General features: G+C 45.3%; 1 long non-coding RNA gene and 1 other non-coding gene across 4 annotated transcripts in view; both read left to right on the plus strand.

Annotated features, from left to right (window-relative positions):
* LOC138526889 (uncharacterized) overlaps positions 1-24,229 on the plus strand; it is a 94,873-nt gene that overhangs the window by 26,145 nt on the left and 44,499 nt on the right. For all 3 annotated transcript variants that reach the window (XR_011283765.1, XR_011283766.1, XR_011283767.1), the window contains exons 2-3: positions 16,127-17,593; positions 19,737-19,902. This is a non-coding gene — a long non-coding RNA (uncharacterized lncRNA). The remainder of the gene's footprint in view (positions 1-16,126; positions 17,594-19,736; positions 19,903-24,229) is intronic.
* On the plus strand, positions 18,957-19,191 carry LOC138527661 (small Cajal body-specific RNA 13). Its single transcript, XR_011283976.1, has one exon. It is a non-coding gene; the product is annotated as a small Cajal body-specific RNA 13 (non-coding RNA).

Raw genomic sequence — 24,229 nt, forward strand, 5'->3', positions numbered from 1 at the left:
CAAAACCATACAGATTCAACTTTAGTGAGGCCTCCAACCTGTCTTGCACCACCCCCAGCAAATACCCTCTCTACCACCAATGAGCTAGGAACCAGGCAGTTGTATAGTAAGAATATATATTTAAGGTTTGACAAAGAACCATAAAGCAACCAAAACATCGGCCACCAAAGCTGCAGCGCAACACAATATCACAATTACTTGAATCAATTGACTGACTTGTATTTCTAACAAACTTAAAGATACTACTACACACAGGTAACATTTATAAACTCTAAATCTACAAAAACACAGGATTTCCTGCACATTCACAATTATGAAATTTGAAACAAACCCCAGGCATCATTTATATATGACCCCCTTAATTTGAAGGCAAGGTACAGGGAGTGGGAATACAGAATATGCAAAATATGGTTGGCTTTTTATTAAAACCTGGGTTTTAAAAATAGACGCAATGAAATGTTGGGATTTTTATTTAAAAGGCAAGGTTTGAAAAGTAACTCAATGGGGGAAAAATGTTTTGGGATGCAAGTAAATAAATGGGAATTCCGTTTTGCACACTACTCATTTGAATGGCAGCGTTTTAGGGTTACTTATTTTGGGATTATGGACACCCCCTTCTGTACAGAAGACGGCGGGGGTTCAGAAAGGTAGTCACCCAAGTACTTGTCTATACCGGCTTTAACGGACTGGCCATGAACTTTGCTAGTTTTGTACTCTAACAATACTCCTCCTGTGATTTTCTAAATGGGAATTCATTGATTTAACTTCAATGCGCTAAGGATCTACACTGCTTCCCCTACCCACAATTTAATTGAAAGGATTAAGGCAGGCAGTGCCCAACACATTTCAATTTAAATGGATAGTGTTTTTCTATAGTGAAATTCATTTGAATTAGATTTAACAAATGTGTCAAGGGTCCCCTCCCTAACCCCTGAACCCGCTATGTGAGATGGAGATTAAGGCTGGCAGATTCCCCTACACTTTTGTTGCCATTTGGATTAATCCACTTGAATAGGAGGGTTATGGGGCATCCAGGGAAACAGCAGGACTCCTCTTAGGACAGATCTGCTGAAAGACTTCGACCATGGGTAGCCCCGGGCACCCAGACTTCCTCTGGCTCCTCAAATGGTAGGCCCAGCTAGATTGCCCAGTATCTGTTTCCCATGCAATGTTTAAGGCCTTGGTAGCTCCCTGTCTCTCTGCTAGTTGTTCCTTGCAAGAGTCCAGAAGTAGACTAACTCCAACAATAGAGTGGGAAAGTCAATGGAAAAATCAAAAGTCCAAAGAAAGGTCCCAAAAGTCCAGATAAGACCCCTCTCAGATTGAAAACTGATCTTGTATATGGCTATTAACATAATTTCCACGCTACAGATTGGCCAGCTCGCTCCCTCCGCAGTACGCCCACTGGCTGTTGATTGGACAAGGAGTTGGGAAGTGTGGCTGATGGAGGCTGACCAAAATGACAAGTGGATATCTTTTAGTGTTCCTGAAAATCTAACATGGCAGCTACCCTAATTTGTCAGATGACTGCAGGCCCATATATATATTTGAGTACTATATTTTATGGTGAGTCTGAAAAATACTAATCCTATCTTGGCACGCTCTTTCTGATATGATATGATAGTTTATTTATATAGCGCCTATACACAATGTGTTTCAAAGCGGAGGAACTATCTATTTACTCCCGAGCCGAAATAGTCACAACTCTGACCCTTCATGATTCAAACCTATCACCACACCAACTTTCCATTCCCTCAGAATTCTGAGAAGGCCGGCATCATAATTGACTTTATAACTCAACCTGTATACATCACACAGGATTGATATTTACATGATACCGACTGGCTTTTTGTCCTCTTTAATGAGTTTGGGGTGAGCTCACTGGGACATACGATTCTATTTTAATTAAAGAAAAGGTGGCCCAATGTTAATCATATGGCAAGGCATCACATGTGTGTTTCATTTCTTCATCTCCTGACACGAACATCTGCTTATCTGTTTCATACACAATGTTCAATAATCTATTAGTGGCTCTGAAGCCCTTTCTTGAGGTTGAAAGGTCCTATTTCTGTTGGCCACTAATGCACACTTAATGGGGAGACCTGAACTGCTCTCAAATCTTGACACGAACATACTCTGTCCCCGTTCTCCTTTATCTTTCCTCTGCGTTTGACACGGTTAACTACAACATCCTGATCTCAGTGCTTCGTGACACCTTGGGAATAACAAGTCCGGCTCTGGTTTGGCTAACCTCCCTTTTTTTTTTTCTACGACCGCCCATCCCAGGTCGAACTTGACCCCTTTCTCCGAATTATCACCCTCTCAACCTGCAGCGTTCCCCAGGGTTCAAATCTATCCCCCTGGTTTTTCAACGTCTACATGGCTGCCCTAGCACGTGTGATTGCCACTTTCACCTCTAATTTCCAGTGTTCTGTGGATGAACAGCAACTATCTTTCAGGCTACCCTCAGCCGCCTCCTCCTCCTCCTCACTCATACCTGACTGTCCGCTATTCAGTCTTGGTGTGCTGCAAACAACCTTTGTCTCAATGCCAGTAAAACTGACATTGTTCGCGTTGGGACACCTGCTCCCGCTTTCCCCCTCACTTTGGCCAGCTTCCCTTGGACTTGCGCCTACCCCCACCTGTGAGGCCAAGAACCCTGGGGTCATCTTCGACTCCACCCTCTCCTTCTCTCACATTTCTGACATTTCCAAAAAGTCTTAAACTACACCTCCTTAGAGGCACTCTACCTTTTCTCACTTTCCCTCAGCGGCTCATTGTCTCCAGAGCCCTAGGTGTCTCCAGGCTGGACTACTGCAATAGCCTCTTCCTCAACCTCCCTGCTTTCCGCCTTACGCCCTCTTCAACTCATCCAAAACAGAACCGCAAGACTTCTCCTTGGCCTCAAGCCCAGGGACCGCATCTCTCCAGCGCTGAAATCCCTTCACTGGCTCCCCATGGCTGCAAGGATAAAATTCAAGACCCTCTGCATTGTCCACAAGGCTTTCTGTGGCCTGGGACCTGCTTACCTTTAATGTTGCCTTCCTAAATACTGCCCCTCTCTAGCCCTTCGCTCTTCTACCTCTAACCTGCGAGTGAGCCGGTTCTCCAAGCAGAGATTTGGAGGGGGATACCTTTCCTCAGCAGGTGCTTCCCTCTGGAACAGCCTACCTGCCACCCTCTGTCTTGAGCCTGATTCTCTCCTCTTCCTTCTCTCTCACTCTACCCTACTAACCTAGCTCTCTGCTCTTCCTTCTCCCCCTCCTTCCATATAGCTTATGAACTGGCTGCCTAGTGTAACTCGGTCTCACAGGTCCCAGGCACCCCTGGCAGCCCTTTTCAGCACTTGCTTCAAGTCCCTACACCCCACTGCACTTGTAATACAACCTTGAGAGCTTCTCTCTCTGCAGTTCACCAGTCTATACTTACTGGACGCACTTGGTCCCCTGCCCCTCCCTTTCCCTCCCACACTTGCGCGATCTGTATACAGCCCTGCCTGAAGATTGTTCTGTCTGTTCTCCCTTGTCTTCATCCATTAATGTGCACTTGAATAAATTACAGAATCGCCGGCAGGCCTATTTGCTGTATCTAAATTGTTAAATATTCTCTTAATCTGCCTGTGCAGACCGTTAACGACTGTTTTCCCCATGTTCCTTCCCTCCTTGATCGCTTTGAAACACTTGCCTGTGTATAGGCGCTATACAAATAAACATTACCTACCTTAACATACCTTCAAGGTCATTTCTGCTGCCTGTCTTATCTACAACTCTCAAAATGTGGGTCGAATTCTTTCTTTCTATTTCTAACTGAACCGGGCCTGTTTTTCCAGTTGGGCCCAGCCCAGGTCTTGACCTTTCAGTTCAATGGTAAAAACACCAGCTGCATCCATACTTCAGAAAAGATCGCTGTAAATCCATGTATACTTACATGTAGCATTTTAGCATTATATCTGGTTGTGTTGTTTAAGCTACAATCTTTCTTGGCATACGGTTTGGACAGATATAAGACTCTAGGTATTATTCTCAGATAGGCCAGATGCATAGAAAATCCATCAAGTGGGCCTTTCCATTTGAATGTCTGTTTATTTGTGAAAAGTGTCTTTCTCAGAAATGTGTCACTTGGCTTCACTTTTTAAATGTAAAAATGCCTATAATTTCAAGGTCTATTTTTCCCATGTATACTACTGCCGTTTTTCCCAGTTTACACTGTCAGCATCTGCAGTACCACGTTCCTATTCATTGGGCATATCCATCAGTTCTAAGCTCTCGAGTAGATCCTTCACTTGGGCACCTGTCCGTTTTAGTGTAGTTGACTAGCCGCATTTCAATTCTTTCCTTTTCACTAGGCCTTATGTCGCAAATCACGGTTTCATGCTGGATTTTGTATTTCAATGGAACTCCACATTGGCCAGCTTCACACTCGCAATAGGGGCCTAGCATGTCCTCTCCATCTGTCACTCTGGAGCTGTATTTTCACCCGACAAGTCGGTCTAAATTTTCCCAGCATACTTGGGAGGTCCCCCAGCCAATGGGGGCCACCCTAAAGATTTAGAAGGCGGTGTGTTGGGTGGGCCCAGTTGACTTGTGATAAGCCTGGGCCTCCCGCAGTGAGTTGGGCGGCCCATTGTGGTGGATGGGCCACCCAGAAGAATGGAGCTATGGGGCCAGGCCCACATCTTATTTTTTCATTTGTTACAGCACACGGAACCCTAGGGTATCTAGGCGCTAGTTGTGTTGTGCAACAAAAAAAAACATGAATACAAGAAACAAATGCGACACACAACAGGGGGAGGAGTGTCTACAGTCTTGGTACGAGGAGCGGGGGAGAAGGTGAGGCTCTGTCCTTCTCCGGTCTTTTCTGGTGAAGGTGGACACTGAGGAGATGGCTGTTGTAGATCTTGGAGGGCGGGGGAGGGGTTTATTTCTCCACCCAGCGTGATGGATAGGCCAGGGAAATGTTCGTGGTGCACCTGTGTGCGATGAACAGTGCCTTGAGCCAGTGTGCGTCTTTCCTGGCCTTTGTGGCACAGTCATGCTTGCACAAACCTAGGGCTGTTTCATTGTTTTGGATGGTTTGCAGCTTGCACAAGTTGCGTTCAGAGGTTCGCGCGTTAGTAATCCAGTTTGGCTCTAGTGATGGGTCTGGCTATGGTGAGGCGGTTGGTTGTGGTGAGGAATGGTTTGCTGACATTCAGTAGTCTTGCTGTGTAGGCAGCGAAGGAGGCAATGGCTTTGAAAGGTCAAGGGTGGCGCCTAGGTAGATGCCCAGGCTTTTGGCTGCAGGAGATTGTTTGGATCCGGTTGCCGTCCATGTCGAATGCTTTGTGAGCTGGGTCAATGCTGCGTAGGGTGGATTGGGAGCCTACAATGAGATCTGTTTTTGTTGTCGTGTAAGCAGAACTGGTGGGTAGCCATCCAGTTTTGGGCATTGCCATAAACTGAGTTGATGGCTGCAGTGTCAAGGTGGGTAGGTGCCTTGGAGAGGGAGGAGGAATTGGGTGTCAGCATAATTTGTGTAGGATATGCCTAGGGCATGCATATCAAAAAGGGGTTTAGTATAAATGTTATACAGGACCCTTGTGGGAGTCCACAGGTTACTTGTGTCGGTGGGGCAGCATGGTCATCCATAAAGACACGCGAGGATCGGTCTGCTAGAAAGGATCTGATCCAGTCTGTTGCTGCTGGGGAGAGGTTTGCTGTTGTGGTGAGGTGGCTGCAGAGTGTCTGGTGGTTGACAAGGTCTAATGCTGCTGATGGGGCCAGCATGAGGAGCAGGGCGAGTTTGCCTAAGTCTTTTGATATCCTCTAACTGTTTCCAGTAAGGCGGTTTTGGTTCCGTGCCTTGGTCGGAAGCCTGATTGGCAAATACCCTGGATGTGGTTGTCCCCGAGGTATTTTTGGACCTGGATATATGCTGCGCGGTCGAGGATTTTAAGGATGATGGGTACAGTGATGATGTGGCGGTAGTTGGTGAGATGATGGGTGTAAGAGTCTCTATGCAGTCTTTGATGATCTGGGCCGGATGGGCATCTCTTTTGCATTAGGAGGGCTTGTGGCCTTTGATTATGTTTGTAACTTGGCATGGAGGTTTTATTTACACCCTCCCCTCTCACCTTTTGACAGCTTCTTGTACCTTGGTACAACAGGTGCCATCTATGCTGAGGTCTGTGGGATGGGAGATTAGCGATTCGCTTAAGATCGTGAAGAGTTCACAGGTGTTGGATTGTGCGTTGTTAGTTGTTTAGTCTGGCATTGTAGCTGCTAGCTTTGGCGGTGTGAATAGCTCTTTTGTAGTCTTTGGCTTGGGAGGTATACTGGGCTTTAGAAATTGGAGGGGTCTTTCTCCATGCCGTTTCAGTGGCGCGGTCCTTGGCGTGGGAGGCAAGGAGCTTGGGGGTGAATCGGGTATTCCTTTTTTAAAGCTCGCTTAGCTTTGCGCTTTTTAAGCAGGTCTAGAGTGTTGACGGCTAGAGCAGTGGTGTTGTACAGTTAGACTAGGGACTCTGGGTTCGTATCCATGTTGGGTGGGATTGTGAGGGCTGAGAGGAGGGGTGTAAGGCGGTCCTTGTTCAGGTTTTTGGTTCAGCGGTCGAAGGCTTTAGGTTTCATTGAATGACAGGGGCTGGGACTCTTGTTGGGGAGGTTGAATGTAATGGTCAGACCACGGGTAGGTTGCAGTTAAGGTCGGCAATCCAATTGAGGGTGCAGCCCTGGATGTGGGTAGGTTCAGTGGTTTGCAGAGCAAAGCTAATGTGGCTGAAGGCTGTGGTGAGGCTTTTTGCATGTGGGTCTGTGGGGTAATTGAGGCCAAGAATGAGGTCCCCCAGGATTTGGATTTTAGAGCTGGGCTTATGGTGGGATTGATGATAAATAAGCATGAGGTCTTCCTCGAAGGATGAGATGGGGTCTGGTGGGTGATAGATGAGGTGGAGATTGAGCATTTTGGGGGGGGGGGGCGAGAGTTTGGTGGGCAGTATGTCGCTGTTTGTGATTGGGCTGGACTTGGTTGCCTTGATGGTGATGGTCTTTTTGTAGTTAAGAATGACTCCGCCGCCTCTGCTGTGGTTTCTGTCATTGCGTGTGATGGCCTATCCTGGGGGATACCGATGGATAGAGCAGGGCCTACCATGTTTCGGACATGGCAAGCAAGCAAGTCGAGATCGTTGGAGGTGAAGTCGTGAATTTCAGGGGTGTGCTCGGGGACTGATCTGACATTGATCAAGGTGCGTTTGAGGGGCTTGTTGGGGGAGGCCGCTGTGGGGGTTGAGCGGTTGCAGTGTTTTGGAGTGTGTGAAAGGTAGAGGGGCAGGTGCTCAAGTGAAGAAGCTTGTTTCTGGAGTTGTTTAAAGGTGGAGCTGAGCGGGGCTGCAGTAGACTGTGGTGTCTTCTGGTGCGGAGCTAGAGGTGCCGGTTCGGGATGGCTATCGGGGGTGGTAAGCAGGGGTGGAGCCATGGCGTCTGCAGATTTTGAGAGTGGTGTTTTGCGGTGAATAGTGGGCTTGTGCAATCTCATGGTACGAGATGCAGGGACTAGGTGCAAGTGGCGTGATTGTGCTTACCTAATGCATTGGGTAGCGGGCCTGGGCGGGATTCGAAGCGCAGCTCGGGGTACGAGATGCGGGGCCTAGGTGCAAGTGGCGCGAGTGCGCATGCCTGATGGGAAGAGATATTGGATTTTACATTGAGGGGTGGGGAGAGGGAGGGAAGAAGCCAAGCCTGAGGCAGTCCATGATGTACCATTGTGACAAAATATTCATATTTAATTGTAGAATAGTATAGTAGGAATGTTAAGTAGAGGGGTATTTTAAGGGGACATGGTAAGTAGGTGAATGTATAAGGGGAAGATGTTGGAGGTGGTGCGAACCATGGTGTGAGGTAGCGGAAGGAGGTGGCGAGTGTTGGGCAGTAGTAACCCTGTGGGAGACTACACCACCCTTGTCCTCTTGGTATTAGGTAACCCACCTATTGGTATAGGTCTGTACTACACAAGTTGGTAGTGTGACTGAGCAGCCAGACTTATCTCAAGAGGGGTAAGTGTGAGCTGTAGCATCTAAATACAAATATCCAAATAACACTTATACTCGAGGCTTTCTAGTAAAATAATGATTTATTTAACTCTGTTTTAAATGAGCATTCTTTAAAAAGGGCAATGTGCAACAAAATAAATACACTTCAAAATACGTTCTCAGAACCAAGACAAGCAAGTAGACCCTCTCTTTAGAGATGCTGCATGCACACTTCCTACACCCTGAGGTGACTTCACTAACTAGGACAGTAATGGCCTTTATATATCACTTTTGTACTTGGTGAAATTCTGAGGAAGGTAAAAAGGAAAGGTTAAAGGAAGGAAAAAGGTTAACCGGTTCTTAGAGCATGTGAGCACTTTTAAAATCTCCCGATGAAGTCTAGATAAAACATTGTATTTGTATTGTATTTTATTTGTTTATTTATAACGCGCAGACCATCCGGCCCGGGGGCATCAGGGCGCAATTTGTACAACAGTTGCAAGGACAAACATACAGGCAAGGAGGTTACATCACAAAAATTTAAACAATACCAGTAAATAACAATCATACTAATTACATATATTACATAGGTTACAATGCACTAGGATTAACTGAGGAAGTATCCTAGTGTGAACAAAATCGTTAGCAGAATTAGCAGGCCAGAAATGGAGTCAAGGGAGGCAGGCCAGGGAAAATAAGACGGAGGTGTCGGGCAGGTCTTAATGCTGGTCAAAGAGCCAGGATTTGGTTTTAGTCTTGAAGGTGTTGAAGGAATCTTCGGTTCTGATAGTAGCAGGGAGGGTGTTCCAGAGTTTAGAGGCTAGGACAGGGAAGCTGGTGCCTCCCGCTTTCTGAAGCTTAAACCTGGGGATAGTTAGGCAGTGAGTCTGAGCAGTTCTTAGTGGTCGGGTAGTAGAGTGGCGCGAAAGCCGACTACATAGATAGATCGGGGCCTTGTTGGCTAAGCATTTGTGCCTGAGGGCAAGAGTTTTTCGGGAAATTCTCTGCTTCACCGGTAGCCACTTTAGGCTGGTTCTGGCGTCTGAGATGTGATGGTTGCGAGGGATGTTCAGGGCCGCTTGAATGGCATTGTTCTGGGTAGTTTGGAAAGGTTCTCCTGGCTGGTGCCTAAGTAAAGAGCACTGCAGTAATCAATTTTTGCCATGATAACTGTTCTGGCTAGTGTGACACTGTTGGGAGTAGTAAGAAATGGTCTGCAAGCAGAAATAAGTTTGCACGTGTAGGCGGAGGTAGACCTAACGGCATTTGTTTGTCTCGATAGGGATAGGGTCGAGTCTAGGTAAAAGTCTAATGTTTTGGTGTCTTTCGAGACACGTATGGTATTGCTGTCTATGGTGAACGACTGATCAAGACGGCTCGAGTTTTCTCAGGCGTTGTGAGGTACCCAAGATAAGGAGCTCCGTCTTATCGTCGTTCAGACATAGCTGGTGCTGGGCCATCCAAGCTTGGATAACCAGGTAGACGTCATTGAGGGCCTTGGTGTCTGCCAGATAATCACCTGAGATGGGAATGAGTATCTGGGTGTCGTCCGCATAATTGGTGTAGGAGACGCCCAGATAATCAAGCACATCAAAGAGTGGTTTCGTAAAGATATTGTAAAGTGTCAGTGACACGCAAGAACCCTGAGGTACACCGCAATGAATAGGGGAAGGATCCGCCGCTGAAGAGGGTGCAAAGGCCCTCATGGATCTGTTGCTCAAGAAGGATTTGATCCAGGCCGCAGCGGACGTTGAGAAGTTGGCAGCAGAGTGGAGGTGTTTGCAAAGGATTTGGTGGTTAACCAAATCAAATGCGGTGGAGAGGTCGAGGAGTAAAAGCATTGCTAGTTTGCCATTGTCCTTTAGTACTTCGATCTGAGTTTTTAGGTCTAGTATAGCCGTTTCAGTCCCCTGTCTGGGCCGAAATCCGGCTTGTCGTAGACCCAACAGATTGTTTGATTCGAGGTCGTTTTGGATCTGCAGGTAAACTGCGCGGTCCAGTATCTTAAGCAGAAATGGTACTGTAGTAATAGGTCGGAGGTTCGTGGGTATATTTGGGTCTAGAGAAGGTTTTTTTAGTAGCAGGATCACCCAGGTGTCCTTAAGGTTGTCCGGGACAATACCTGTTTTCAAGGCGGAGTTGATGATGGCTGTGATGAATGGAGCTAAATCATGGGCAGAATCCTTAATGATAGGAGCAGGGCACGGGTCACCTTTGCAGTTAGACGGTTTAATCCTCCGGATAATGTTTTCTACCTCAGTGAGCGGTGAGAAGGTGAAGGGTTTGGTGATAGCAGTGTTGGAGGGGGTGGGCCTGGTAGGGGAGGGCGAGCGGTTGTCGCGCTTCAGGCTGCCTTGCTTTTCTTTGATTTTGGATTGAAGCATAGAGATTTTGTTAAGTAGTGCTGCTTGAATGTTAGCACACCAATTGCTGTCTTTCGTGCATGTGTCAGGAGGGGAGACTGGGGTTTCGAGCTCTTTTAGGATTGTAAAAAGTTCCTTGGAGTTAGAGTCAGCTTGTAGGATACGATTGTTAAGCGATTCTTTTTTAGCAGTGATGATGGCATCTTTATAAGTAAGGGAGGCGAGGAGGAAGCCATCTTTGTGTTCATCAGATGGGTGGCTTTTCCATCGATTTTCCGCACAGCGTTTAGCTTTGCGGAGGATTCTTAGCTGAGGAGTGAACCATGAGTTAAGATGTGCTCGCGGTTTGGCCTTCCTAGGTTTGATTGGTGCTATACTGTCAATAGCCATGAGCATAGTTTGGTTATAGGTAACTGCTAGGGAGGTGGGATCAGAACAAGAGTTAGTTGCCGCATTAATGGATGGGAGTAACAGAGGGAGGAGTTGTTCCTTTGTTATATTTTTTTTTGTTGCGGGTGGTGAGTGCTGGGGCTATTAGCGTTGGAGCTCGTGGGGTAGCTTTGATGTTATATGATGTGATGGTCAGACCATAAGCACGGGGAGTTGTTGAGGATCTGGATGTTACAGTTGGAGCCGGCTAACCAATCAATGGTCCTGCCTTTGATATGGGTTGGTTCTTGGATGTACAAGGTGAGGCCTAGGTCTGTGAGAGCATTTTCCAGATCAGTTGCTACAAGATCTTTAGGGTCGCCACGACCTAGATTAAGGTTGCCTAGGATGATTGTTTGCGAGTTGTTTTTCATTTTGTCTAGGAGGAGAGTGGAAATTTCACTGACAAAGGTGGGTGCTGGGCCTGGTGGCCTGTAGATAAGGTGAAGGGTGGCCGTTTGGTTGGGTGTTAGTGCTATTTTGATTGACAACAGTTCAGCTGATTCAAGTTTGGAATCGGCTACCACTCTTAGGTCAAGGGAATTTTTATGGATGAAGGCCACGCCACCACCTCTTGTTTGTGCAGAGGAGCGGACGCAGCGCGTGATGCCATAGTCAGGCGGTAATGCCAGGGCTAGAGAGGGGCCAGATGCGGCATGTAGCCAGGTTTCGGATATGGCAATGAAGTTAAGGTCAGCAGTGGTGATAAGGTCGGCTATGTCAAGACCATGTGCTGTGAGAGATCTAGCATTGATAAGGGCCCCCTTGAATACAGGCAGTTCAACCCCTGTGGTCTTGATTTTGCAGGTAGCGGTGGGCGAGGGTGGAATGTGTGGGGCTTGCTTAGGGGCGTTAGTGCGGGAAGGACAAATGCGGAATCTGGTACCTAGACTCTTATTCCTGAGAATGAGAGGGCAAGGTTGGTTAGGCGTGGGTTTCCTGGCAAAGTGTTCTAGCCAGAGAGCTGGGTCATTAAGGTATTGGTTAATCTGGTTGCTCAGGTGGTGAGCGCCTGCAATGGTTGCTGAGGGGCTCGTTATGGGGGTCATAGTCATGATGGGTGAAGCTGGGTGGTGTGGGTTTGGGCAGGCCAAATTATCGATCTCAAGGGTGGGGGTGGTTGCCTTGGGTGATTTAATGATTAATGCAACGTGTGTGGCTAGGATGTAATGCAGTAGAGGGCGCACACTGACGTGCATGATGGAGGTGCTAATTGCTTGAATGGTACCTGTGAGCTAGTTGGCACGGACAGGATTGGATCTCCTGAGTGGGACAGGAGTGACAATGTCAATGGCAATAAGTGCAGATGCTATCGTATGACGAGGAGGCTGGGAAAGGCATTCCAAGATACAGCAACTATAGGGGATAACACAGATCAGGTGTGGTCTACGCGCTAATCTATAAGGTATGAACTGGCAGGAGCTAATTGGGCTAAACACATTTGCTAGGCCAGTGGCAAATGTGGGCAAACGATAACAATTTCAATGTGAGGCACAACAAAAGTTAGGCTGAACAAATAACCTGAGGTTAGTATCGGGTATAGGCATAGCAGGTGAAGGGCAGCACAGCGTATGCATATATAGTTCAATAACATTCCATTCACCAGCAATATTAGTTAGAAACCAATATATCACCTATGAGGGACAGTTGGAATCAAAGTCAATGAACTAGAAGAGTCTGCAGGGAGCCAGGACAGCCAAAGTCATTTGGAGCAAATTCTATGGAGCTGAGGCACTTCTTAGAGAGCAAAATGTTGCGCACAAAGTTAGTTTGTTGTAGAAAACCACTGTTGGGCCACAAGCTGTTAGACTTGTGAAAGTTAGAACTGAGATCAACTCTAGAAGAAGCAAGTCACACACACAAGTAGTCAGAACAGTACCTCGGGTTAGAAGAAGAGGATCCAGCTGGCTTCTGATGTGGTTGCAGTGTTGCAGATCCTTTGTTCTGGGCCTTTGTCATGGGGACAAGAGGGAGGACGTCTGGAGGACTCCTGGCGCAGCCACGGGCTCTTTTCAATTCAGCACCACTTTGCGGTTTCAGCACGAGGTAAATGGCACCACCGTGGATCTTGGACACCGGTTGGGCTTCTTTCACTCCTTGAGTGAGGTGACTCGAGCTTGGGTTGTCCTGCTTCGGGAGGCTCCTCAAGAGACTCCTGGAGCTTTGGCTGGCTTACAGATGTTGCAGTCGACTATGGATTTCTCGACCCCTGGCACTCTGTTCCAGCAGCAGCAAAGAGTACAGCCTGTTGGGGAAGGTCATCCAGCAAAGGTCGTCTCTGGGTTAGTTTGTCCCACTAACCCAAAGGAAGAAGCCATCCTTTCCAGAGCATCTCCCAGTTTCAGCACAGCAGCAGGGCTTCACCAGGCAGTTTAACGGTACAGGAGGATGCAACAAGCTTCTTTTCACAATTCCTTTGTTGGATGTTTCATCCAGTGGTCAACTCAGTCTTCAGTCCAAGAAGTCTCGCCTTTTATGCAGGTTTCTTTCAATCATGCTCAGCCTAGCTGTCACTCACACAGCAGGGTGGCTGTCCTGCAAAGACCGCTAGCCAGCCAATCTGGACTGGGTGCTTTCAGGTAACCAAGGAGACTAAGGACAGGGGAGTTTTGGGCTCCTCCCTCACTTCCTGCCCTGCCAGACACACTGGAGCCAGAGGCAGGTTTCAGTACTGAAGACCAACAAAGGGCTTAAACCTGATTTGGTGCGCTGAGTAAAACCTAAGAAAGACCTTGCACACAAGAAATGGCAAAAAAAAGTAAAGCAAAAAAGACTGGGGCTGTTTTGACACAATGGTCACCCATGGGTGCGATACTCTAGCTGAGGATTCAGCCTGCGGTAGAGAAGCGCAATGGTAGGAAAATTAAACCACTGCACCAGCCATTTAGTAGTGAGGGTAACAAAAAATGTTACACTAGTAAGTAGAAAAAGGGGTTACCAAGTAGCCCCCCCTGCACTCCACATAAGAGCACTCCACATAAGATGGGGTGTGCTGGATCTACAGATAGAAAAGGTAAGAATCAATTTTACTTTACTATTTCTTGGGAACAGTAGTTTTCACAAGAAAGGGTATTTAAACATTCAGAGAAGTATTTCTCTGTGACACTGCACTCAAGGTACTGTGTCACCTTACAAAATGTGGATGCCTATGACAGACTCCAAAAACAAAGGTAATAATCCAAATCAGATCAAAATGCTTGGGACAGTGAGAAAAAGGACTCTCTCTCCATGGTGAAAATAAGTCATAAAGTCCAGCAAAGAAATCTGGGCGTCTATAAGGTTGAAGGGAATTAACACAGAAATGAGAATCTCCTAACAGCAGGCTACTCTAGAGGGATTTGACCAACCCACAGAGGCCATCATCTGGGCTCATGCTTCAGTGGGTGGTACAATGAATTAGACGGGGTGCCTGTTGCGTCAGTCCCGCCCTATAGGTCTCCCTGTGACCCCTGCTTGGAAGGGTAAGCTGAGCAGATTTCCCAATTTTAGAGGTAACTCGTGCTGAGGACAGTTTTAGAGAGGCAATAGAAATATTTCTTACTAGAACAAGGGTCCCAGTTGGGATCACTATAAAATCCACCTTGGTGTCTGTGTCCAGTTAATAAGGTAATACATCTCCCTGTCGGCACACTTTATTTTACAGGTGCTCTCTCCCTATGCAGACTATTCTCTGGATTGCGCGGTCACTGGCCCAGCTTTGGGCAAGAAATCGGGGGCTACATCGAGCTCTCTAGGCTATTTTCAGGTAAGCCTTTCAGTGGGCACTTGGTCAAATCCCCAAGGCAAGTTTGGATTATATTTCAACTGCCCACAATGTTTGGTTGGATTGCATGTGTGCTTCCCCAAACTTCCTTTGCTTTTTCTTTTTTGGAGGATCCTAAAGGAGTGCATACTAGAGCCTAAGCGTTTACACGTGTTTTGATGGATCCTCTGAGTTGGTTGACGTTTTATGACTTACAAAGGCCCTTTTTACTTTATGCCTGAGAACCAGGCACGTATCAACTGTCTATTGTTGGCTACAAAATAGACTGAAAAGATAGAATGACTTCTGAAGCTGCTTAATCACTTACTATGTTAAGAAGCTATGTCTTTCGCACTAGTTTCTCCCACGGCTTTCCTCAAGAATATATTGATGTTCCAATCATTAAGTTTCTCGGGGGCGTTCCTCACTCATGGGGGACTGGCTGCATTTGTTTTATTCATGGTTGCCTAACACAATGACAGAAAATCATCGGTTCCACGTGTTTTCATCTTGGCCACTGTACACTTTGGCATTTGAACCGTGCAGTTTTCACTGCAGCACTTTCTGCTGATTTTATTTTTTTCTTTAACATTTTTATTTGCATTTATTTTTTATGGGGGGAACGAGGTGGGAATAGTAGCCCACAACCTCTCCCTGTCACCCACCGCCTCCCAATCCTCTACCCCCAAAACACAACACAAATATATATTTTTTAAATCAGCCAATGTCCAGGTGTAAAGGGGCTGTGATGGAAAAAACAGTAAGCAAAGTTAATCAATCTCTCTAGTGTAAAATTAACCAGACATGAAGGGGAGTATTGGCTTACTGCAATGTTTTCTAAGCCACAGTTGATCCTCAAACGTATTCGGCTCTAGCATGAAGATGACGGTTAGCCCCAGGACCACGTCGTTGATGGTTCCTCTGTGCCGGGAGCTGCAAAATATACTCTTTATAGGTGCCATGGACTACCCTTTGTGCACAGGACCGATTAATATAAATGTCTAGGCTGGGTTGAACAGGGCTTCCTTTCGCTCCTTTGGGGTGGCAGTGGGGGAGGTAATTAAATCGTAAGGCAAAATCAGAAAAAAGGGACTCTCAGTGAGCCACATGAGGGACTTTATCTGAGCGCAGTGTACATTCCATATTTTCGTTTTGTTAGAGCCGATTGTGGTAGCATCAATACTAGCCCAGTGCTAGGGCTTCTGGAGTCTGTTTTTATTTTTAAAGCGTTAGATGAAGTTTGTCTAAAATTGCAAGGTTTCGTGACTATCTCTGCATGTGGTTGCTAATGTGGCATTGGACGTTGTGCCTGGAAGAATACATTGTTTTGAAATGCATGCATTATGGTTTTTTCCTTCCGCGGTTTGTCTGTGGTGATGGTTTGAGGGGGACTGCTGGTTAAAGGAATGTTTGTAGTTTCAGAGGTATGGTGGGTCGATCTGTTGTGCGATCAGCATTTTTTGTTTCGTCTTTTTTTTTGTTTAACCTTGTTCAAGACTGCTTCAAAGAAGCTATATATATCTTCCGATGGCTGTCAGAAAACCTACATTGTATCTAGGAGTCAAACTTTTTTTCTTTCCTTTCCAGAGTTCAAGGTTTGACAATTGCCAGAAACCATCTGATACAGACCATTTAGATAAGTATTCTATTCTATCATGTCTGTGGATCTATTTTCTGCATTTAGTGTTTTTATTTTTAGCATACATTAATTTTGTTTACTAAACTTTTATTGGATGCTAAAATATACATTGGCTCTTTATATTTGTCTAAAATGCTGTATATTGTGTACTTTGCTTTCAATGATTTATAACCCAATCTACACCTACACCGACGCATGCTTTGCAGAACTCTTGGCTGCACATGCCATAAACCTACCCCCACTGTTCACTGCGCTTTGCTACCTATGGCTACCGAACTGCATCAATGCCATACTTTCACAGAGCTCTGAAGTATTCCCGTGAATAAAAGTCATCCAGTCCTGTTTGTTCTTGAGTTGGTCATTGCCATTTTTGTTTCCGTTTTATTTGTAGGGCTATAAAGGAATTTTGAGGAAAAACTGGACTGGTTCACTTTGTCATGCATGGCATGGAGCTGTTTGGGAGCTGTTCCTTTCGATATGAGACCTATGGATAGGTCTGGGCAAGTGCTCTACAAATAGCCACAAACAAAATATGATCTCTTAACAAATAACTTTAAACTATTTCTTAAATATCTTGGTGCATGAACCTTGGGTGAAGTCCCTTTGCTAATCCAATATCTTCCATAAGTGCTATAGTGAACACAATAGCTAAGCTGTTTTCCTCGTTTGTGAGGGAACGTTTTCCTGCAGCCCCATGTGCCAGATCTTATTATTTTCTTTAGCGAAGTTTCCATTGAGATCTGTACATGCACCCTGGCCTTTGCATCAAGCCAGTCGTGCTGGTAATCCCAACCTTTGCACTCTCCCTTTATGTAATGATGCATTCCCTAGGTTTTGTTTCTACAGACGTATGTAGAGATTGCTCTATTGATCTCCTTTTGGGGTTCTACAGCAGAAACCTACTTTGGTAGCAATACATGCTTAGAAGTCCACATAAACGGAACGGCAGATTCAATACCCAGGTTTGCCGACACAAGCATCGGTGCGCCTGCAGTCCCGTCGATGGACCACATAGATGGCGCTCTTGATCACTGCATACATTCACAGGACCAAATAAATACGCACCACATTTACCTGCACCAAATCTCACTGGAATCTGCACCGTTTGCCCACACACGGAATCCTTTATTCCCCCATCTGCATGCATCAGCGACCAGTCTACTTCCTGTACCAGTACCGATTTTCCCACCCTAATGCAACCCATCTTTTAGCAGGTCGCAAAGTTGACACCAGTGTTTGGGAGCGCAATGTAAGACCTAATGAGCTTTAAGTTGTCTTTAATCGGATCGTTCCCATTATGTAAGACGTGTGTTTTTTCCCCTCCCGAGTTGAAGGATCCAATTTTGACCAACTAATTGGAGAACCCATAGCAGAAACTATTAAAACCCACTTGGAAGGCATTCTAGCAGGGATGGGTAAGATTTTCCGCTTTCAACATTCCCAGAATAATTTTGTATTTTTTTGGGGTGGGTAGGGGGGGGGGATATACATTTGTCTCCTAGTTTAATTATAAAGCGATCTTTCGATCCAAACTAGACGATCCTGGTAGAGCTTCAGGTGTACATGTTTTATTTCTGTTTGCTTTATTCTTTGATCTGGAGCCTTTAAGTAACCCTGTGCGGTTTACTTCACTTAAGTTGCATAAGCCTACAGCATGATCGAATTTTGGAAGGCTGTGAAGTAGGACGGGTACCATCTTCTCATTTTGTAATATTCCTCCAACACGAACCAGGCTCTATTTGAACAGGGCTTTTGTTGCCAAATATCTCTGACTGTCATTCTCGTTCAATTAACCAACGATAACGTTGGTTTGTTTAGGTGAGTGAGGAGGAACTTCCTTGGCTACTTGTGTATGGCAGAGCCTGTGTGGAACGTTAGTGTTGTAGTTGTAGATCAATATGCAAACATGTGTTTTTTGTTCAGGACTTGTAAATTATTAATCCCGCTAGACCTGCAGTGCGAGTTCCTTAGTTTACATACTCTGCCTAAAATAAATGTACTTGCCCTATGGTGATGGGGACACATTTACTAGTATTCCCATAAGCAGACTTTGTATTTGGTGCAATACTGCCACCCAAAGACCAGCCATGTACAGTGAAACCGATTTGCCATTTACTTTAGTTTGCAGTAAAAGTGAAAAGTTTCGCTATTCCCATACCAGAAGGTCGAGTAGTATTTAAATGGTACTTGTTCATCCTAAAATCTCCTCGCGAATGGGCTATTATGATTTTTGTAAGCCCTGTTTATATCATAGTTCCACAACCGATATTTAAAAAAACGACTAAATAGTTATGCTATATTTATTAAAGATGTTTATAGTTTCTACAAGATATGTTAAAGAAGCAATAACAAAACTCACTTTAAGAACTAATATGCAAACGTGAGTTTTCTTCACTTATCTGGCTACGGTTTTTCATTTGGCCCGAGGGTGGCAACCTTTTTAAAGAAGCACCATTTACAGAATATTGAAAAGCATCTCCGATTGTGAAAAATACTAATATTCCTACCAGTATCTGCATTGTTAGCTTTAGCCCCCTTTATTTTTTTTATTTGTTTAAACTTCTCTAGTTTCGCACTTGTGCTTGTAGCTTGTTGGAAGATCTCTCCCCAAACCTGTATAGCTTTCCAGTTTTGCTTTTTCAACCAGTGCAGTTTAAAGCACAATAAGGGACAAACGTTTAGGCTTTCTAAAGTGGCAAACTTCAAAAGGACTTGTGCATGAGTTGGAAACACTGAAATGTCATCGTTTTGCAAAGTGTTGATAGTTTATGAATTTGCTATCTGTGTCTGTGTTGGGTAATGCCACTGCTGAGGAAAGGAGCTGGGTTAATGCTGTGCAAGTGGTATCAGCTGCTTGTGCAATATTCTCTAGGCACTCTCGGGATTCTGTTGGTGCAGATGTTATGACTTGCTCATGTCATTATCAGGCAATCAACAGAAAGAGAAAACAGCAGTATGATATTGTTTGCAGAATGGAGTAAATTTCTGGCGGACACTGAACGCTGCTACAACCTCATTTGACGCCCCTTTCAGCTGTTTCACTCTCCAGCTTTTGATAAACATCAGATCACATCACTAAGGTTACTCTTTGCTATACACCATCATTCAACTAGAACACCGCTATACCCCTGATTAATTCGGCCTAGCTGCTCACATACGAATATGACCCCCATGAACACCTCATCACCCTAATAAAACGCAGCTAGCTGAGCACATTCCGGCCTAGTTGCTCACATATGCGTCCTTCAGGCCTAACGCATCCAGAGCCCTGGCTGAGTGTCCACCCACCAGACTGCACACATCCAACTGATCTTCAACACCACACCTAATGCTAGGATGCAGCTACCATCCGGCAATTACATCAGCTGCACACATCTGGTGCACCCAACACTATATATCTCTCTCGCTCTCTCTCTACTGACCAGAACCACGGTTCCCGAGGGCGTTCAACCTACCAAAGCTTTGAGGTCATACCAATGATTTAGCGCGCTATATAAATGCTAAGTAACATAAGATTACATGCAATTGTTTGTTTATTTTTTTTCTCTATTTTTTTAGGAATAGGAGACCATTCAAAAAGCAAAAAATTAACACTTTCCATGAAAATGGGATCTGTGGAAACTAGCAGTCTGTCCAACCGAGGCCTGAAGCATGTCTTTTCTATAGATTTGCAAGACTCCAGCCCTCCGATGTTCTAACACAGCGAGCCCTGCTCATCATGAAGGTACTTTTAATATAGTTCCGAGTTGGTAGCTCTTGCATAAAATGTTAGTGCTCTGACAGCACTTAAAATATTACTGTGCATGTAAGTGCTGCTACTAATATTTATGGCTGACCAACCAATTTCTCAGTGGTTGACTGAAAACATCTACTTATGGCTAATGTGTTCATATGGATTTTGTGTAATTAGAGGTGTCTCAATGAACCCCCTCCTTTCCTCTTCCCCCTTCTTTTAACATCAACTGTTTACCATGATGTATGGAAATTAAGATTGCACTTTTATGTCTGTTCATTTGGATCATAATTATTATGCTACTCTTAATACTGTTGAGCACCTTTTTGGTTGAGTTTCATGATGTTTATCAAAATATTAATACTGAAAACAGACCACCATCTTCTCGGCCTCCGTCAGTCAGGGTTCCGGCCAAGACATGGCACTGAAAACTGCCCTCCTCAACCTTATCTGATGGACGACCTCAGACATAGGCAAAACCTGCGCTCCTTCTCCTCCTTGACCTCTCAGCTGCTTTTCATTTGGTAGACCACAAGACCCTCTGCCATCATCTATCCACTGCAGCCAACTTCTCTCCAAAGGGCTGCGACTGGATAACCTCATTCCTACAGGATAGAGCGATGAAGGTCTTCTCCGAATCATCTGCCACTCCCAGCATCATCAAATGTGGGGTCCCACAGGGCTCATGCATTGCCCCCACTCTCTACAACCTCTTTACAAGGCCACTATTTAAAATCTTGTGTTCAAGTCCATCAAGTAATCACCCGAGAGTGGGGAGACGGGGGGGGGGGGGGGGGGCGGGAAATCGGCGGTTGAACACTTGGGTGTCATCAGCATAGTTAGCTTGGGCATCTCGTACACTAACTATGCTGATGACACCCAAGTGTTCAACCGCCGATTTCCCGCCCCCCCCCCCGTCTCCCCACTCTCGGGTGATTAGTTGATGGACTTGAACACACTCAACTCGCTTTACTCCACAATCCAATCCTGGATGGCAGAAAACTGGTTATGCCTCAACAGTGGGAAACCCAAGCTTCTGCTGATTGGATCCCCATCCGCCTTGGGCAAGTTGGATAAACAATACAAATCCTTCTCCATCAGCAATATCCCAATCACTATCTCACAAAACATTAAGACCTTGGGTGTGTATCTCGACCCCAACCTGTCCATGAACAGGCAAGTAAATGCCATCACGTCGGCATCGGCCTACCATGGCAAACTTATTAATTCTGTTAGACCGTTCCTCTCCAAAGAGAACTGTCTTACCATCGCTAGACAAGGATACAATTGAATAGGTCAAAAAGGTTTTTTTTTTTCACCTTCACACTCTCCTTCACCCCCTGCGGTCAAAAAAATTTAATACTGACACTCAATTCTTTTGTACCTCACTGAGGAATCTTTTGGATTTTATATCGGGTACCTAAATGAGGTACAAAAAATTGAGTCCGTATTCAATTGTTTGACCGCAGGGGGTGAAGGAGAGTGAGAAGGTGAAAAAAAACCTTTTTGACCTATTCAATTGTATCCTTGTCTTTAAGTAGCCTTCCTGGGCAGAATAGGTTCCTTACCAGGAGCCCAAATTCATAAATTTACCATCGCTAGAACCCTAATTGGATCCAGACTGGACTATTGTAACGCCCTCCTCCTAGGAACCTAAGAAAAAAATCTTTCCAAAGTACTCAAAATAATGCCCTTAGGGCTGCCACAGGGCTCTCACACAGGGATCATATCTCTGGACTGAGGAGACGTGTCAATTGGTTACCAGTCAAAGGATCATTTTCAAAACCCTTGCTCTGACTCTCGTGTCTTCACGATTTGGCACCCCATACTTGGTGCAAAGATTCTCCAAGCCCTCGTGCTCCAGACCTCCTAGGACCCCCTACTCCAATAGGATAACTATTCCTAAATCACGAAAAGCCTGTGCTGGTGGCAGTAGCTTCCCAACATTGGCTGCCACCCACTGGAACGCCCTCCCACCACACATCAGGACCATGGCCTTGCAGAAAGCCGCATGCAAGTCAATCAAAATGAGGCTCTTTTATTGTCTGCACTACTCTGTATTATGTATGCTATACTCTCTGCTGTGCCAGTAGTGTAACCTCACGGTATCCACTGTAAGTACCTGTAACCTTTACATGTACACACTATTAACAAAACTTTGGGCAGCATTCGTGTAACCCTGAATCAAGCCTTTTTTTGCTCACCTTTAGTGCCTCCATGCCCGCGGACTGCAGTGCGCTTTACAAATCCTAAATAAATATACAAATATAAGGTGTGGAGTACTGTCTCAGTGGATGGCTACTACACTGTATTGCGCGTTTCGTAGCCTTCTGGCCACTTCTTCACATACAATTCGTTTACTGCTCGGAATGTGTTTTTAAGGAGGGCAGTTCAGTCTCTTATGCAGTCCTTTCATTATTTCCATAGATGCAGTGTGTCTAGGGCAATGAAGGTAAAAGCATAGCGATAAGAGTCAGCCCTTTTTAAACAAATGCGACGTTCACTCTCCAAATTGCAAAACATGTAAACGCAATATAAAAGCATTTCTGCAACTTTGGTTATTGCACAGTGCCATAGAAAACATTGTTTTGCTATGCTAATTTCACCAAAGCTGCACATAATGAAGAATAGCATCTTAGATGTGAAAAGCGAGATGTTCTATCTGACCACTCTGAAAGATATCTACTACTTTGGCATTGATGGACAAGAACATCTGGAATGAAAGTGCATATGCAAATAAAACCCATGGTGCATGCAGAATACAGAATGACATAAATAGTCAGTGCGTAATGCAGGAGTAAATAAAGTATATTACTTTGTATTACTTTTGGTTGTTTGTACCTTTTTTCAAATGAAGTGAGCAGAGCTTAACCAAAAAATTGTGGTTTAGCTCCCAGAGAAAGGATTGGCACCCTCTAATCGGAATATGACGCAGATTGTGACCATATATATCAAATGTAAATACACTATTGATTTAGTATATGTGAACAAATTGTAATACTATGGACTTTCCTGAATTGTTCACTTCCTCTCCTTGTCTGTGCTTCGTGGGTCCTCATTCTTTCTTCTTGCCTACCTCTTTTCAACCTGATGAACCTCTCCTGCTGTACTTGCTGATCTGTTCCTCTTTTTGTGCCCCACTCGCCCCATTGCCCGTTGCCTTTTCTATCCCTTGCTGCTAGCACCAATTTATATTGTGGTGTGTGCTATGTAAGGTTTTAAATAATTCTTAGTCACAAGGTTTGAAATTAAGATTCGATGAGCGGGAGATAAGCCAGCTCCTCGGTGTCTGGCATCACCCAGTAGGAAGGAGCTACCTCTGCGCAACGCAAATCCAAGATGCAAACTTGTCTGCTATTTATGTTTGATTGTATAAATGTGCATTAGATGTGTCCTAATTCTTCTCCCAAATACTCAGTTAATGTCAAATATGCATGTTTGTAAGGCATCAATTGGCCTGGGGAGCCAAAAGTAGCTCCTGGTAACTGTTTTCAAGCTAACCAAGGAAGGCTAGAAGCAGGAGCTAAATAGCTCTTAGATCCCCCCCCCCCCCCCCCTCCATTTCGAACCGTGAGTGCACTTATGAAAGTGGCACATAAATACCAAGTTGAGCATATTACAAATCAGTTTGTGGGATGGACTGGGAATTTGGAGAAAGTGAACGGTTGTTCAGATAAGTGTGAAGAGTGCAAATGAGGAGTTACAGAAAGCTACAGCTCAGAAGAGGCCGAAAAATAGTAAGGAGGACAGTTGCAAATACTATGGTGGGAAGGAATGTTGGTGTCAACAAAATTCAAGACTGAGTGGGCAGAGAAATGCAGCGAGGGGAGTTGTAGGGGGAGGGGGGTTCAGCAGAACCTCTGGATGTGCACCAGATCACAGCGGAGACCTGAGGTCAAGGAAGAGCAGCACCTCTGGAATGTGAGTGACTAGGAAATGGCAGAACATTCTAAATGAGGGGCAACACCAAACCTGGTACTATATTTTTATAATGGTTTTCAGAATTGTGCCACAATAAGAGGAACATTTCTTGCAGAGGGGGAGCATGAACGGGTGCTCCACGTGTTGGACTCCAAGAACTGGCTAGTAGGATGAGTGGTGTGATGGCTATGGTGTTGAAGCTCTCTGCCTCTCAGAGAGGCAAAGTAGGATTATGATGATGACATTCAGTAGTGATGGGGAGGAGCAAAGACTGGTAGATAGTTGGGATGAGTGTGGGCAATGGGTAAGATTCTCATGACAGTAACCAGATGAAGCAATGTGTTCAATTGGACCACATTTATCGTGGGACTTCGCTGTATTCTGCGGGGCGCAGTTC

Source organism: Ambystoma mexicanum, chromosome 14 (genome assembly GCF_040938575.1).
Source record: "Ambystoma mexicanum isolate Mex_15411 chromosome 14, UKY_AmexF1_1, whole genome shotgun sequence".
NCBI lineage: Eukaryota > Metazoa > Chordata > Amphibia > Caudata > Ambystomatidae > Ambystoma > Ambystoma mexicanum.